This window comes from Anser brachyrhynchus (genome assembly GCF_964034855.1).
Source record: "Anser brachyrhynchus genome assembly, chromosome: 23".
Taxonomy (NCBI): domain Eukaryota; kingdom Metazoa; phylum Chordata; class Aves; order Anseriformes; family Anatidae; genus Anser; species Anser brachyrhynchus.
The window spans coordinates 262,242-279,178 of record NC_137716.1 but is presented as its reverse complement, the minus strand read 5'-3'; positions in this window follow the sequence as shown (position 1 = coordinate 279,178).

Here is a 16,937-nt window from a genome sequence, read left to right as displayed (position 1 = left end):
GGATGCAGTGCAATGAGTCCAGAGAGTGCACTGGCACCACTGGGGATGCAGTGCAGTGAGTCCAGAGAGTGCACTGGCACCACTGGGGATGCACTGAAGTGAGTACAGAGAGTGCACTGGCACCACAGGGGATGCACTGCAGTGAGTCCAGAGAGTGCACTGGCACCACTGGGGATGCAGTGCAGTAAGTCCAGAGAGTGCACTGGCACCACTGGGGATGCAGTGCAGTGAGTCCAGAGAGTGCACTGGCACCACTGGGGATGCACTGCAGTGAGTCCAGAGAGTGCACTGGCACCAGTGGGGATGGAGTGCAGTGAGTCCAGAGAGTTCACTGGCACCAGTGGGGATGCAGTGCAGTGACTCCAGAGAGTGCACTGGCAGCAGTGGGGATGCAGTGCAGTGAGTCCAGAGAGTGCACTGGCACCACTGGGGATGCAGTGCAGTGACTCCAGAGAGTGCACTGGCACCACTGGGGATGCAGTGCAGTGAGTCCAGAGAGTGCACTGGCACCACTAGGGATGCAGTGCAGTGACTCCAGAAAGTGCACTGGCACTACTGGGGATGCAGTGCAGTGAGTCCAGAGAGTGCACTGGCACCAGTGGGGATGCAGTGCAGTGAGTCCAGAGAGTGCACTGGCACCACTGGGGATGCACTGCAGTGACTACAGAGACTGCACTGGCACCAGTGGGGATGCAGTGCAGTCAGTCCAGAGAGTGCACTGGCACCAGTGGGGATGCAGTGCAGTGAGTCCAGAGAGTGCATTGGCACCAGTGGGGATGTAGTGCATTGAGTCCAGAGAGTGCACTGGCACCAGTGGGGATGCAGTGCAGTGACTCCAGAGAGTGCACTGGCACCACTGGGGATGCAGTGCAGTGAGTCCAGAGAGTGCACTGGCACCAGTGGGGATGCAGTGCAGTGACTCCATAGAGTGCACTGGCACCAGTGGGGATGCAGTGCAGTGAGTCCAGAGAGTGCACTGGCACCACTGCGGATCAGTGCAGTGACTCTAGAGAGTGCACTGGCACCAGTGGGGTTGGAGTGCAGTGACTCTAGAGAGTGCACTGGCACCAGTGGGGATGCAGTGTAGTGAGTCATGAGAGTGCACTGGCACCACTGGGGATGCAGTGCAGTGAGTGCAGAGAGTGCACTGGCACCAGTGGGGATGCAGTGCAGTGAGTCCAGAGAGTGCACTGGCACCACTGGGGATGCAGTGCAGTGAGTCCATATAGTGCACTGGCACCAGTGGGGATGCAGTGCAGTGAGTCCACAGAGTGCACTGGCACCACTGGGGATGCAGTGCAGTGAGTCCTTATAGTGCACTGGCACCAGTGGGGATGCAGTGCAGTGAGTCCAGAGAGTGCACTGGCACCACTGGGGATGCACTGCAGTGACTCCAGAGAGTGCACTGGCACCAGTGGGGATGCCGTGCAGTGAGTCCAGAGAGTGCACTGGCACCAGTGGGGATGCAGTGCAGTGAGTCCAGAGAGTGCAGTGGTACCACTTCGGATCAGTGCAGTGACTCTAGAGAGTGCACTGGCACCAGTGGGGTTGGAGTGCAGTGACTCTAGAGAGTGCACTGGCACCAGTGAGGATGCAGTGCAGTGAGTCCAGAGAGTGCACTGGCACCACTAGGGAGGCAGTGCAGTGACTGCAGAAAGTGCACTGGCACTACTGGGGATGCAGTGCAGTGAGTCCAGGCAGTTCACTGGCACCAGTGGGGATGCAGTGCAGTGACTCCAGAGAGTACACTGGCACCAGTGGGAATGCAGTGCAGTGAGTCCAGAGAGTGCACTGGCACCAGTGGGGATGCAGTGCAGTGTCTCCAGAGAGTGTACTGGCGCCACTGGGGATGCAGTGCAGTGACTCCAGAGAGTGCACTGGCACCACTGGGGATGCACTGCAGTGAGTCCAGAGAGTGCTCTGGCTCCACTGGGGATGCAGTGCAGTGAGTCCAGAGAGTGCATTGGTACCACTGGGAATGCACTGCAGTGAGTCCAGAGAGTGCACTGGCACCAGTGGGGATGCAGTGCAGTGAGTCCAGAGACTGCACTGGCACCACTGGGGATGCAATGCAGTGAGTCCAGAGAGTGCTCTGGCTCCACTGGGGATGCAGTGCAGTGAGTACAGAGAGTGCACTGGCACCAGTGGGGATGCAGTGCAGTGAGTCCAGAGAGTGCATTGGCACCAGTGGGGATGTAGTGCATTGAGTCCAGAGAGTGCACTGGCACCAGTGGGGATGCAGTGCAGTGACTCCAGAGAGTGCACTGGCACCACTGGGGATGCAGTGCAGTGAGTCCAGAGAGTGCACTGGCACCAGTGGGGATGCAGTGCAGTGACTCCATAGAGTGCACTGGCACCACTGGGGATGCAATGCAGTGAGTCCAGAGAGTGCTCTGGCTCCACTGGGGATGCAGTGCAGTGAGTACAGAGAGTGCACTGGCACCACTGGGGATGCAGTGCAGTGAGTACAGAGAGTGCAATGGCAGCACAGGGGATGCACTGCAGTGATGCCAGAGAGTGCACTGGCACCACTGGTGATGCAGTGCAGTGAGTCCAGAGAGTGCATTGGCACCAGTGGGAATGCACTGCAGTGAGTCCAGAGAGTGCACTGGCACCACTGGGGATGCAGTGCAGTGATTCCAGAGAGTGCACTGGCACCACTGGGGATGCAGTGCAGTGAGTCCAGAGAGTGCACTGGCACCACTGGGGATGCAGTGCAGTGAGTCCAGAGAGTGCACTGGCACCACAGGGGATGCACTGCAGTGAGTCCAGAGAGTGCACTGGCACCACTGGGGATGCAGTGCAGTAAGTCCAGAAAGTGCACTGGCACCACAGGGGATGCAGTGCAGTGAGTCCAGAGAGTGCACTGGCACCAGTGGGGATGCAGTGCAGTGAGTCCAGAGAGTGCACTGGCACCAGTGGGGATGGAGTGCAGTGAGTCCAGAGAGTTCACTGGCACCAGTGGGGATGCAGTGCAGTGACTCCAGAGAGTGCACTGGCAGCAGTGGGGATGCAGTGCAGTGAGTCCAGAGAGTGCACTGGCACCACTGGGGATGCAGTGCAGTGACTCCAGAGAGTGCACTGGCACCACTGGGGATGCAGTGCAGTGAGTCCAGAGAGTGCACTGGCACCACTAGGGATGCAGTGCAGTGACTCCAGAAAGTGCACTGGCACTACTGGGGATGCAGTGCAGTGAGTCCAGAGAGTGCACTGGCACTAGTGGGGATGCAGTGCAGTGAGTCCAAAGAGTGCACTGGCACCACTGGGGATGCACTGCAGTGACTGCAGAGACTGCACTGGCACCAGTGGGGATGCAGTGTAGTGAGTCCAGAGAGTCCAGTGGCACCATTGGGGATGCAGTGCTGTGAGTCCAGAGAGTGCACTGGCACCACTGGGGTTTTAGTGCAGTTAGTCCAGAGAGTGCCCTTGCACCACTGGGAATACACTGCAGTGTGTCCAGAGAGTGCACTGGCACCACTGGGGATGCAGTGCAGTGAGTCCAGAGAGTGCACTGTCAACACTGGGGATGCACTGCAGTGAGTCCAGAGAATGACCTGGCACTAATGGGGATGCAGTGCAGTGAGTCCAAAGAGTGCACTGGCACCACTGCGAATGCACTGCAGTGAGTCCGGAGAGTGCCCTGGCACCACAGGCGATGCAGTGCAGTTAGTCCAGAGAGTGCACTGGCACCAGTGGGTATGCAGTGCAGTCAGTCCAGAGAGTGCAATGGCACCAGTGGGGATGCAAAGCAGTGACTCCAGAGAGTGCACTGGCACCACTGGGGATGCAGTGCAGTGTCTCCAGAGAGTGCACTGGCACCACTGGGACTGCAGTGCAGTGAGTCCAGAGAGTGCACTGGCATCACTGGAGATGCAGTTCAGTGATTGCAGAGAGTGCACTGGCACCACTGGGGATGCAGTGCAGTGAGTGCAGAGAGTGCACTGGCACCACTGGGGATGCACTGCAGTGAGTCCAGAGAGTGCAGTGGCACCATTGGGGATGCAGTGCTGTGAGTCCAGAGAGTGCACTGGCACCACTGGGGTTTTAGTGCAGTTAGTCCAGAGAGTGCCCTTGCACCACTGGGGATACACTGCAGTGTGTCCAGAGAGTGCACTGGCACCACTGGGGATGCAGTGCAGTGAGTCCAGAGAGTGCACTGTCAACACTGGGGATGCACTGCAGTGAGTCCAGAGAATGACCTGGCACTAATGGAGATGCAGTGCAGTGAGTCCAGAGAGTGCATTGATACCACTGGGAATGCACTGCAGTGAGTCCAGAGAGTGCACTGGCACCAGTGGGGATGCAGTGCAATGAGTCCAGAGAGTGCACTGGCACCACTGGGGATGCAGTGCAGTGAGTCCAGAGAGTGCACTGGCACCACTGGGGATGCACTGAAGTGAGTACAGAGAGTGCACTGGCACCACAGGGGATGCACTGCAGTGAGTCCAGAGAGTGCACTGGCACCACTGGGGATGCAGTGCAGTAAGTCCAGAGAGTGCACTGGCACCACTGGGGATGCAGTGCAGTGAGTCCAGAGAGTGCACTGGCACCACTGGGGATGCACTGCAGTGAGTCCAGAGAGTGCACTGGCACCAGTGGGGATGGAGTGCAGTGAGTCCAGAGAGTTCACTGGCACCAGTGGGGATGCAGTGCAGTGACTCCAGAGAGTGCACTGGCAGCAGTGGGGATGCAGTGCAGTGAGTCCAGAGAGTGCACTGGCACCACTGGGGATGCAGTGCAGTGACTCCAGAGAGTGCACTGGCACCACTGGGGATGCAGTGCAGTGAGTCCAGAGAGTGCACTGGCACCACTAGGGATGCAGTGCAGTGACTCCAGAAAGTGCACTGGCACTACTGGGGATGCAGTGCAGTGAGTCCAGAGAGTGCACTGGCACCAGTGGGGATGCAGTGCAGTGAGTCCAGAGAGTGCACTGGCACCACTGGGGATGCACTGCAGTGACTACAGAGACTGTACTGGCACCAGTGGGGATGCAGTGCAGTCAGTCCAGAGAGTGCACTGGCACCAGTGGGGATGCAGTGCAGTGAGTCCAGAGAGTGCATTGGCACCAGTGGGGATGTAGTGCATTGAGTCCAGAGAGTGCACTGGCACCAGTGGGGATGCAGTGCAGTGACTCCAGAGAGTGCACTGGCACCAATGGTGATGCAGTGCAGTGAGTCCAGAGAGTGCACTGGCACCAGTGGGGATGCAGTGCAGTGACTCCATAGAGTGTACTGGCACCAGTGGTGATGCAGTGCAGTGAGTCCAGAGAGTGCACTGGCACCACTGCGGATCAGTGCAGTGACTCTAGAGAGTGCACTGGCACCAGTGGGGTTGGAGTGCAGTGACTCTAGAGAGTGCACTGGCACCAGTGGGGATGCAGTGTAGTGAGTCCTGAGAGTGCACTGGCACCACTGGGGATGCAGTGCAGTGAGTGCAGAGAGTGCACTGGCACCAGTGGGGATGCAGTGCAGTGAGTCCAGAGAGTGCACTGGCACCACTGGGGATGCAGTGCAGTGAGTCCATATAGTGCACTGGCACCAGTGGGGATGCAGTGCAGTGAGTCCACAGAGTGCACTGGCACCCCTGGGGATGCAGTGCAGTGAGTCCTTATAGTGCACTGGCACCAGTGGGGATGCAGTGCAGTGAGTCCAGAGAGTGCACTGGCACCACTGGGGATGCACTGCAGTGACTCCAGAGAGTGCACTGGCACCAGTGGGGATGCCGTGCAGTGAGTCCAGAGAGTGCACTGGCACCAGTGGGGATGCAGTGCAGTGAGTCCAGAGAGTGCAGTGGTACCACTTCGGATCAGTGCAGTGACTCTAGAGAGTGCACTGGCACCAGTGGGGTTGGAGTGCAGTGACTCTAGAGAGTGCACTGGCACCAGTGAGGATGCAGTGCAGTGAGTCCAGAGAGTGCACTGGCACCACTAGGGAGGCAGTGCAGTGACTGCAGAAAGTGCACTGGCACTACTGGGGATGCAGTGCAGTGAGTCCAGGCAGTTCACTGGCAGCAGTGGGGATGCAGTGCAGTGACTCCAGAGAGTACACTGGCACCAGTGGGAATGCAGTGCAGTGAGTCCAGAGAGTGCACTGGCACCACTGGGGATGCAGTGCAGTGTCTCCAGAGAGTGTACTGGCGCCACTGGGGATGCAGTGCAGTGACTCCAGAGAGTGCACTGGCACCACTGGGGATGCACTGCAGTGAGTCCAGAGAGTGCTCTGGCTCCACTGGGGATGCAGTGCAGTGAGTCCAGAGAGTGCATTGGTACCACTGGGAATGCACTGCAGTGAGTCCAGAGAGTGCACTGGCACCACTGGGGATGCAGTGCAGTGAGTCCAGAGACTGCACTGGCACCACTGGGGATGCAATGCAGTGAGTCCAGAGAGTGCTCTGGCTCCACTGGGGATGCAGTGCAGTGAGTACAGAGAGTGCACTGGCACCAGTGGGGATGCAGTGCAGTGAGTACAGAGAGTGCAATGGCAGCACAGGGGATGCACTGCAGTGATTCCAGAGAGTGCACTGGCACCACTGGTGATGCAGTGCAGTGAGTCCAGAGAGTGCACTGGCACCACTGGGGATGCAGTGCAATGATTCCAGAGAGTACACTGGCACCACTGGGGATGCACTGCAGTGAGTCCAGAGAGTGCACTGGCACCACTGGGGATGCACTGAAGTGAGTCCAGAGAGTGCACTGGCACCACAGGGGATGCACTGCAGTGAGTCCAGAGAGTGCACTGGCACCACTGGGGATGCAGTTCAGTAAGTCCAGAGAGTGCACTGGCACCACAGGGGATGCAGTGCAGTGAGTGCAGAGAGTGCACTGGCACCACTGGGGATGCAGTGCAGTGAGTCCAGAGAGTGCACTGGCACCACTTCGGATCAGTGCAGTGACTCTAGAGAGTGCACTGGCACCAGTGGGGTTGGAGTGTAGTGACTCTAGAGAGTGCACTGGCACCAGTGGGGATGCAGTGCAGTGAGTCCAGAGAGTGCACTGGCACCACTAGGGAGGCAGTGCAGTGACTGCAGAAAGTGCACTGGCACTACTGGGGATGCAGTGCAGTGAGTCCAGAGAGTGCACTGGCACCACTAGGGATGCAGTGCAGTGAGTCCAGGCAGTTCACTGGCACCAGTGGGGATGCAGTGCAGTGACCCCAGAGAGTGCACTGGCACCACCGGGGATGCAGTGTAGTGAGTCCAGAGAGTGCACTGGCACCAGTGGGGTTGCAGTGCAGTGAGTCCAGAGAGTGCACTGGCACCAGTGGGGATGCACTGCAGTGAGTCCAGAGAGTGCACTGGCACCACTGGGGATGCAGTGCAGTGACTCCAGAGAGTGCACTGGCACCAGTGGGGATGCAGTGCAGTGACTCCAGAGAGTGCACTGGCACCACTAGGGATGCAGTGCAGTGACTCCAGAAAGTGCACTGGCACTACTGGGGATGCAGTGCAGTGAGTCCAGAGAGTGCACTGGCACCAGTGGGGATGCAGTGCAGTGACTCCAGAGAGTGCACTGGCACCAGTGGGGATGCAGTGCAGTGAGTCCTGAGAGTGCACTGGCACCACTGGTGATGCAGTGTAGTGAGTCCAGAGAGTGCACTGGCACCGGTGGGGTTGCAGTGCAGTGAGTCCAGAGAGTGCACTGGCACCAGTGGGGATGCAGTTCAGTGAGTCCAGAGAGTGCACTGGTACCAGTGGGGATGCAGTGCAGTGAGTCCAGAGAGTGCACTGGCACCACTGCGGATCAGTGCAGTGACTCTAGAGAGTGCACTGGCACCAGTGGGGTTGGAGTGCAGTGACTCTAGAGATTCACTGGCACCAGAGGGGATGCAGAGTAGTGAGTCCTGAGAGTGCACTGGCACCACTGGGGATGCAGTGCAGTGAGTGCAGAGAGTGCACTGGCACCAGTGGGGATGCAGTGCAGTGAGTCCAGAGAGTGCACTGGCACGACTGGGGATGCAGTGCAGTGAGTCCTTATAGTGCACTGGCACCAGTGGGGATGCAGTGCAGTGAGTCCAGAGAGTGCACTGGCACCAGTAGGGATGCAGTGCAGTGACTCCAGAGAGTGCATTGACACCAGTGGGTATGCAGTGCAGTGAGTCCAGAGAGTGCACTGGCACCACTGGGGATGCACTGCAGTGACTCCAGAGAGTGCACTGGCACCAGTGGGGATGCCGTGCAGTGAGTCCAGAGAGTGCACTGGCACCACTTCCGATCAGTGCAGTGACTCTAGAGAGTGCACTGGCACCAGTGGGGTTGGAGTGCAGTGACTCTAGAGAGTGCACTGGCACCAGTGGGGATGCAGTGCAGTGAGTCCAGAGAGTGCACTGGCACCACTAGGGAGGCAGTGCAGTGAGTGCAGAGAGTGCACTGGCACTACTGGGGATGCAGTGCAGTGAGTCCAGAGAGTGCACTGGCACCAGTGGGGATGCAGTGCAGTGAGTCCAGGCAGTTCACTGGCACCAGTGGGGATGCAGTGCAGTGACTCCAGAGAGTGCACTGGCGCCAGTGGGAATGCAGTGCAGTGACTCCAGAGAGTGCACTGGCACCAGAGGGGATGCAGTGCAGTGTCTCCAGAGAGTGTACTGGCGCCACTGGGGATGCAGTGCAGTGAGTCCAGAGAGTGCACTGGCACCAGTGGGGATGCAGTGCAGTGAGTCCAGAGCGTGCACTGGCACCAGTGGTGATGCACTGCAGTGAGTCCAGACAGTGCACTGGCACCAGTGGGGATGCAGTGCAGTGACTGCAGAGAGTGCACGGGCACCAGTGGGGATGCACTGCAGTGACTCCAGAGAGTGCATTGGGACCAGTGGGGATGCAGTGCAGTGACTCCAGAGACTGCACTGGCACCAGTGGGGATGCAGTGCAGTGACTCCAGAGAGTGCACTGGCAGCAGTGGGGATGCAGTGCAGTGAGTCCAGAGAGTGCACTGGCACCACTGGGGATGCAGTGCAGTGAGTCCAGAGAGTGCACTGGCACCAGTGGGGATGCAGTGCAGTGAGTCCAGAGAGTTCACTGGCACCACTTGGGATGCAGTGCAGTGACTCCAGAGAGTGCACTGGCACTTCTGGGGATGCAGTGCAGTGAGTCCAGAGAGTGCACTGGCACCAGTGGGGATGCAGTGCAGTGAGTCCAGAGAGTGCACTGGCACCAGTGGAGATGCAGTGCAGTGAGTCCAGAGAGTGCACTGGCACCAGTGGGGATGCAGTGCAGTGACTCCAGAGAGTGCACTGGTACCAGTGGGGATGCAGTGCAGTGAGTCCAGAGAGTGCACTGGCACCACTTCGGATCAGTGCAGTGACTCTAGAGAGTGCACTGGCACCAGTGGGGTTGGAGTGTAGTGACTCTAGAGAGTGCACTGGCACCAGTGGGGATGCAGTGCAGTGAGTCCAGAGAGTGCACTGGCACCACTAGGGAGGCAGTGCAGTGACTGCAGAAAGTGCACTGGCACTACTGGGGATGCAGTGCAGTGAGTCCACAGAGTGCACTGGCACCAGTGGGGATGCAGTGCAGTGAGTCCAGGCAGTTCACTGGCACCAGTGGGTATGCAGTGCAGTGACTCCAGAGAGTGCACTGGCACCAGTGGGAATGCAGTGCAGTGAGTCCAGAGAGTGCACTGGCACCAGTGGGGATGCAGTGCAGTGTCTCCAGAGAGTGTACTGGCGCCACTGGGGATGCAGTGCAGTGACTCCAGAGAGTGCACTGGCACCAGTGGGGATGCAGTGCAGTGAGTCCAGAGAGTCGACTGGCACCAGTGGGGTGCAGTGCAGTGAGTCCAGAGAGTGCACTGGCACCAGTGGGGATGCAGTGTAGTGAGTCCAGAGAGTGCACTGGCACCAGTGGGGTTGCAGTGCAGTGAGTCCAGAGAGTGCACTGGCACCACTAGGGATGCAGTGCAGTGACTCCAGAAAGTGCACTGGCACTACTGGGGATGCAGTGCAGTGAGTCCAGAGAGTGCACTGGCACCACTGGGGATGCAGTGCAGTGAGTCCAGAGAGTGCACTGGCACCACTGGGGATGCACTGCAGTGACTCCAGAGACTGCACTGGCACCAGTGGGGATGCAGTGTAGTGAGTCCAGAGAGTGCACTGGCACCAGTGGGGTTGCAGTGCAGTGAGTCCAGAGAGTGCACTGGCACCAGTGGGGATGCACTGCAGTGAGTCCAGAGAGTGCACTGGCACCACTGAGGATGCAGTGCAGTGAGTCCTGAGAGTGCACTGGCACCAGTGGGGATGCAGTGTAGTGAGTCCAGAGAGTGCACTGGCACCAGTGGGGTTGCAGTGCAGTGAGTCCAGAGAGTGCACTGGCACCAGTGGGGATGCAGTGCAGTGAGTCCAGAGAGTGCACTGGCACCAGTGGGGATGCAGTGCAGTCAGTCCAGAGAGTGCACTGGCACCAGTGGGGATGCACTGCAGTGAGTCCAGAGAGTGCATTGGCACCAGTGGGGATGTAGTGCAGTGAGTCCAGAGAGTGCACTGGCACCAGTGGGGATGCAGTGCAGTGAGTCCAGAGACTGCACTGGCACCACTGGGGATGCAGTGCAGTGAGTCCTGAGAGTGCACTGGCACCAGTGGGGATGCAGTGCAGTGACTCCATAGAGTGCACTGGCACCAGTGGGGATGCAGTGCAGTGAGTCCAGAGAGTGCACTGGCACCAGTGGGGATGCAGTGCAGTCAGTCCAGAGAGTGCACTGGCACCACTTCGGATCAGTGCAGTGACTCTAGAGAGTGCACTGGCACCAGTGGGGTTGGAGTGTAGTGACTCTAGAGAGTGCACTGGCACCACTGGGGATGCAGTGCAGTGAGTCCAGAGAGTGCACTGGCACCACTAGGGAGGCAGTGCAGTGACTGCAGAAAGTGCACTGGCACTACTGGGGATGCAGTGCAGTGAGTCCACAGAGTGCACTGGCACCAGTTGGGATGCAGTGCAGTGAGTCCAGGCAGTTCACTGGCACCAGTGGGGATGCAGTGCAGTGACTCCAGAGAGTGCACTGGCACCAGTGGGAATGCAGTGCAGTGAGTCCAGAGAGTGCACTGGCACCACTAGGGAGGCAGTGCAGTGACTGCAGAAAGTGCACTGGCACTACTGGGGATGCAGTGCAGTGACTCCATAGAGTGCACTGGCACCAGTGGGGATGCAGTGCAGTGAGTCCAGAGAGTGCACTGGCACCACTGCGGATCAGTGCAGTGACTCTAGAGAGTGCACTGGCACCAGTGGGGTTGGAGTGCAGTGACTCTAGAGAGTGCACTGGCACCAGTGGGGATGCAGTGTAGTGAGTCCTGAGAGTGCACTGGCACCACTGGGGATGCAGTGCAGTGAGTGCAGAGAGTGCACTGGCACCAGTGGGGATGCAGTGCAGTGAGTCCAGAGAGTGCACTGGCACCACTGGGGATGCAGTGCAGTGAGTCCATATAGTGCACTGGCACCCCTGGGGATGCAGTGCAGTGAGTCCTTATAGTGCACTGGCACCAGTGGGGATGCAGTGCAGTGAGTCCAGAGAGTGCACTGGCACCACTGGGGATGCACTGCAGTGACTCCAGAGAGTGCACTGGCACCAGTGGGGATGCCGTGCAGTGAGTCCAGAGAGTGCACTGGCACCAGTGGGGATGCAGTGCAGTGAGTCCAGAGAGTGCAGTGGTACCACTTCGGATCAGTGCAGTGACTCTAGAGAGTGCACTGGCACCAGTGGGGTTGGAGTGCAGTGACTCTAGAGAGTGCACTGGCACCAGTGAGGATGCAGTGCAGTGAGTCCAGAGAGTGCACTGGCACCACTAGGGAGGCAGTGCAGTGACTGCAGAAAGTGCACTGGCACTACTGGGGATGCAGTGCAGTGAGTCCAGGCAGTTCACTGGCACCAGTGGGGATGCAGTGCAGTGACTCCAGAGAGTACACTGGCACCAGTGGGAATGCAGTGCAGTGAGTCCAGAGAGTGCACTGGCACCACTGGGGATGCAGTGCAGTGTCTCCAGAGAGTGTACTGGCGCCACTGGGGATGCAGTGCAGTGACTCCAGAGAGTGCACTGGCACCACTGGGGATGCACTGCAGTGAGTCCAGAGAGTGCTCTGGCTCCACTGGGGATGCAGTGCAGTGAGTCCAGAGAGTGCATTGGTACCACTGGGAATGCACTGCAGTGAGTCCAGAGAGTGCACTGGCACCACTGGGGATGCAGTGCAGTGAGTCCAGAGACTGCACTGGCACCACTGGGGATGCAATGCAGTGAGTCCAGAGAGTGCTCTGGCTCCACTGGGGATGCAGTGCAGTGAGTACAGAGAGTGCACTGGCACCAGTGGGGATGCAGTGCAGTGAGTACAGAGAGTGCAATGGCAGCACAGGGGATGCACTGCAGTGATTCCAGAGAGTGCACTGGCACCACTGGTGATGCAGTGCAGTGAGTCCAGAGAGTGCACTGGCACCACTGGGGATGCAGTGCAATGAGTCCAGAGAGTACACTGGCACCACTGGGGATGCACTGCAGTGAGTCCAGAGAGTGCACTGGCACCACTGGGGATGCACTGAAGTGAGTCCAGAGAGTGCACTGGCACCACAGGGGATGCACTGCAGTGAGTCCAGAGAGTGCACTGGCACCACTGGGGATGCAGTTCAGTAAGTCCAGAGAGTGCACTGGCACCACAGGGGATGCAGTGCAGTGAGTGCAGAGAGTGCACTGGCACCACTGGGGGTGCAGTGCAGTGAGTCCAGAGAGTGCACTGGCACCACTGGGGATGGAGTGCAGTGAGTCCAGAGAGTTCACTGGCACCAGTGGGGATGCAGTGCAGTGACTCCAGAGAGTGCAATGGCAGTAGTGGGGATGCAGTGCAGTGAGTCCAGAGAGTGCACTGGCACCACTGGGGATGCAGTGCAGTGAGTCCAGAGAGTGCACTGGCACCACTGGGGATGCAGTGCAGTGAGTCCAGAGAGTGCACTGGCACCACTAGGGATGCAGTGCAGTGACTCCAGAAAGTGCACTGCACTACTGGGGATGCAGTGCAGTGAGTCCAGAGAGTGCACTGGCACCAGTGGGGATGCAGTGCAGTGAGTCCAGAGAGTGCACTGGCACCAGTGGGGATGCACTGCAGTGAGTCCAGAGAGTGCACTGGCACCACTGGGGATGCAGTGCAGTGACTCCAGAGAGTGCACTGGCACCAGTGGGGATGCAGTGCAGTGACTCCAGAGAGTGCACTGGCACCACTAGGGATGCAGTGCAGTGACTCCAGAAAGTGCACTGGCACTACTGGGGATGCAGTGCAGTGAGTCCAGAGAGTGCACTGGCACCAGTGGGGATGCAGTGCAGTGACTCCAGAGAGTGCACTGGCACCACTGGGGATGCAGTGCAGTGAGTCCAGAGACTGCACTGGCACCACTGGGGATGCAGTGTAGTGAGTCCAGAGAGTGCACTGGCACCAGTGGGGTTGCAGTGCAGTGAGTCCAGAGAGTGCACTGGCACCAGTGGGATGCAGTGCAGTGAGTCCAGAGAGTGCACTGGTACCAGTGGGGATGCAGTGCAGTGAGTCCAGAGAGTGCACTGGCACCACTGGGGATGCACTGCAGTGACTCCAGAGAGTGCACTGGCACCAGTGGGGATGCCGTGCAGTGAGTCCAGAGAGTGCACTGGCACCACTTCGGATCAGTGCAGTGACTCTAGAGAGTGCACTGGCACCAGTGGGGTTGGAGTGTAGTGACTCTAGAGAGTGCACTGGCACCAGTGGGGATGCAGTGCAGTGAGTCCAGAGAGTGCACTGGCACCACTAGGGAGGCAGTGCAGTGACTTCAGAAAGTGCACTGGCACTACTGGGGATGCAGTGCAGTGAGTCCAGAGAGTGCACTGGCACCACTGGGGATGCAGTGCAGTGAGTCCAGGCAGTTCACTGGCACCAGTGGGGATGCAGTGCAGTGACCCCAGAGAGTGCACTGGCACCACCGGGGATGCAGTGTAGTGAGTCCAGAGAGTGCACTGGCACCAGTGGGGTTGCAGTGCAGTGAGTCCAGAGAGTGCACTGGCACCAGTGGGGATGCACTGCAGTGAGTCCAGAGAGTGCACTGGCACCACTGGGGATGCACTGCAGTGAGTCCAGAGACTGCACAGGCACCACTGGGGATGCAGTGCAGTGACTCCAGAGCGTGCACTGGCACCACTGGGGATGCAGTGCAGTGAGTCCAGAGAGTGCAGTGGCACCACTGGGGATGCAGTGCAGTGACTCCAGAGAGTGCCCTGGCACCACTGGGGATGCAGTGCAGTGAGTCCAGAGAGTGCACTGGCACCACTGGGGATGCAGTGCAGTGAGTCCAGAGAGTGCACTGGCACCAATGGGGATGCAGTGCAGTGACTCCAGAGAGTGCACTGGTACCACTGGGGATGCAGTGCAGTGAGTCCAGAGAGTGCACTGGCACAACTGGGGATGCAGTGCAGTGAGTCCAGAGAGTGCACTGGCATCACTGGGGGTGCAGTGCAGTGAGTCCAGAGAGTGCATTGGCACCACTGGGGATGCAGTGCAGTGAGTCCAGAGAGTGCACTGGCACCACTGGGGATGCACTGAAGTGAGTCCAGAGAGTGCACTGGAACCTTGGGGATGCAGTGTAGTGAGTCCAGAGAGTGCATTGGCACCACTGGGGATGCAGTGCAGTGAGTCCAGAGATTGCACTGGCACTAATGGGGATGCAGTGCAGTCACTCGAAAAAGTGCCCTGGCACCACTGCGGATGCAGTGCAGTGAGTCCAGAGAGTGCACTGGCACCACTGGGGATGAAATGCAGTGAGTCCAGAGAGTGCACTGGCTCCACTGGGGATGCAGTGCAATGAGTCCAGAGAGTGCACTGGCACCACAGGAGATGAACTGCAGTGATTCCAGAGAGTGCACTGGCACCAGTGGGGATGCAGTGCCGTGAGTCCAGAGAGTGCACTGGCACCACTGGGGATGCACCTTGGTGAGTCCAGAGAGTGCAGTGGCACCACTGGGGATGCAGTGCAGTGGCTCCAGAGAGTGCACTGGCACCACTTCGGATGCACCCAGGTGAGTCAAAAGAGTGCACTGCCACCACTGGGTATGCACTGCAGTGAGTCCAGAGAGTGCAGTGGCACCACTGGGGATGCAGTGCAGTGAGAACAGAGAGTGCACTGGCACCTCAGGGGCTACACTGCAGTGAGTCCAGAGAGTGCACTGGCACCACTGGGGATGCAGTGCAGTGAGTCCAGAGAGTGCACTGGCAGCACTGGTGATGCACTGCAGCGAGTCCAGAGAGTGCAGTGGCACCACTGGGGACGCACTGCAGTGACTCCAGAGAGTGCACTGGCACCACTGGGGATGCACCCCGGTGAGTCCAAAGAGTGCAGTGGCACCACTGGGGATGCAGTGCAGTGAGTCCAGAGAGTGCAGTGGCACCACTGGGGATGCAGTGCCGTGAGTCCAGAGAGTGCACTGGCACCACTGGGGATGCAGTGCAGTGAGTCCAGAGAGTGCACTGGCACCACTGGGGATGCACTGCAGTGAGTCCAGAGAGTGCAGTGGCACCACTGGGGATGCAGTGCAGTGACTCCAGAGAGTGCACTGGCACCACTGGGGATGCAGTGCAGTGAGTCCAGAGAGTGCAGTGGCACCACTGGGGACGCACTGCAGTGACTCCAGAGAGTGCACTGGCACCACTGGGGATGCACCCCGGTAAGTCCAAAGAGTGCAGTGGCACCACTGGGGATGCAGTGCAGTGAGTCCAGAGAGTGCAGTGGCACCACTGGGAATGCAGTGCAGTGAGTCCAGAGACTACACTGGCACCACTGGGGATGCACTGCAGTGAGTCCAAAGAGTGCACTGGCACCACTGAGGATGCACTGCAGTGAGTCCAGAGAGTGCACTGTCACCACTGGTGATGCACTGCAGTGAGTCCAGAGAGTGCACTGGCAGCACTGGGGCTGCACTGCAGTGAGTCCAGAGAGTGTACTGGCACCACTGGGATGCAGTCCAGTGAGTCCACAGAGTGCACTGGCACCACTGGGGATACACTGCAGTGACTCCAGATTGTGCACTGGCACCACTGGGGATGCAGTGCCGTGAGTAGAGAGAGTGCACTGGCACCAACGGGGCTTCACTGCAGTGAGTCCAGAGAGTGCACTGGCACCACTGGGGATGCAGTGCAGTGAGAACAGAGAGTGCACTGGCACCTCAGGGGCTGCATTGCATTGAATCCAGAGAGTGCACTGGCACCACTGGGGATGCACTGCAGTGAGTCCAGAGAATGCACTGGCAACACTGGGGATGCAGAGCATGTGACTACAGAGAGTGCACTGGCAATACTGGGAATGCAGTGCAGTGAGTCCACAGAGTGCACTGGCACCACTGGGGATGCACTGCAGTGGGTCCAGAGAGTGCCCTGGCACCATTTGAGATGCACTGCAGTGACTCCAGAGAGTGCACTGGCACCACTGGGGATGCAGCGCAGTGAGTCCAGAGAGTGCACTGGCACCAGTGGGGATGCACTGCAGTGAGTCCAGAGAGTGCACTGGCACCACTGGGGATGCACTGCAGTGAGTCCAGAGAGTGCACTGGCACCACTGGGGATGCAGTGCAGTGAATCCATAGAGTGCACTGGCACCACTGGGGATGCACTGCAGTGAGTCCAGGGAGTGCACTGGCACCACTGGGGATGCAGTGCAGTGAGTCCAGAGAGTGCACTGGCACCACTGGGGATGAAATGCAGAGGGTCCAGAGAGTGCACTGGCACCTCAGGGGCTGCACTGCAGTGAGTCCAGAGAGTCCACTGGCACCACTGGGGATGCAGCGCAGTGAGTCCAGAGAGTGCACTGTCACCACTGGGGATGCAGCGCAGTGACTCCAGAGAGTGCACTGGCTCCACTGGGGATGCAGTGCAGTGAGTCCAGAGAGTGCACTGGCACCACTGGGGATGCACTGCAGTGAGTCCAGAGACTGCACAGGCACCACAGGGGATGCAGTGCA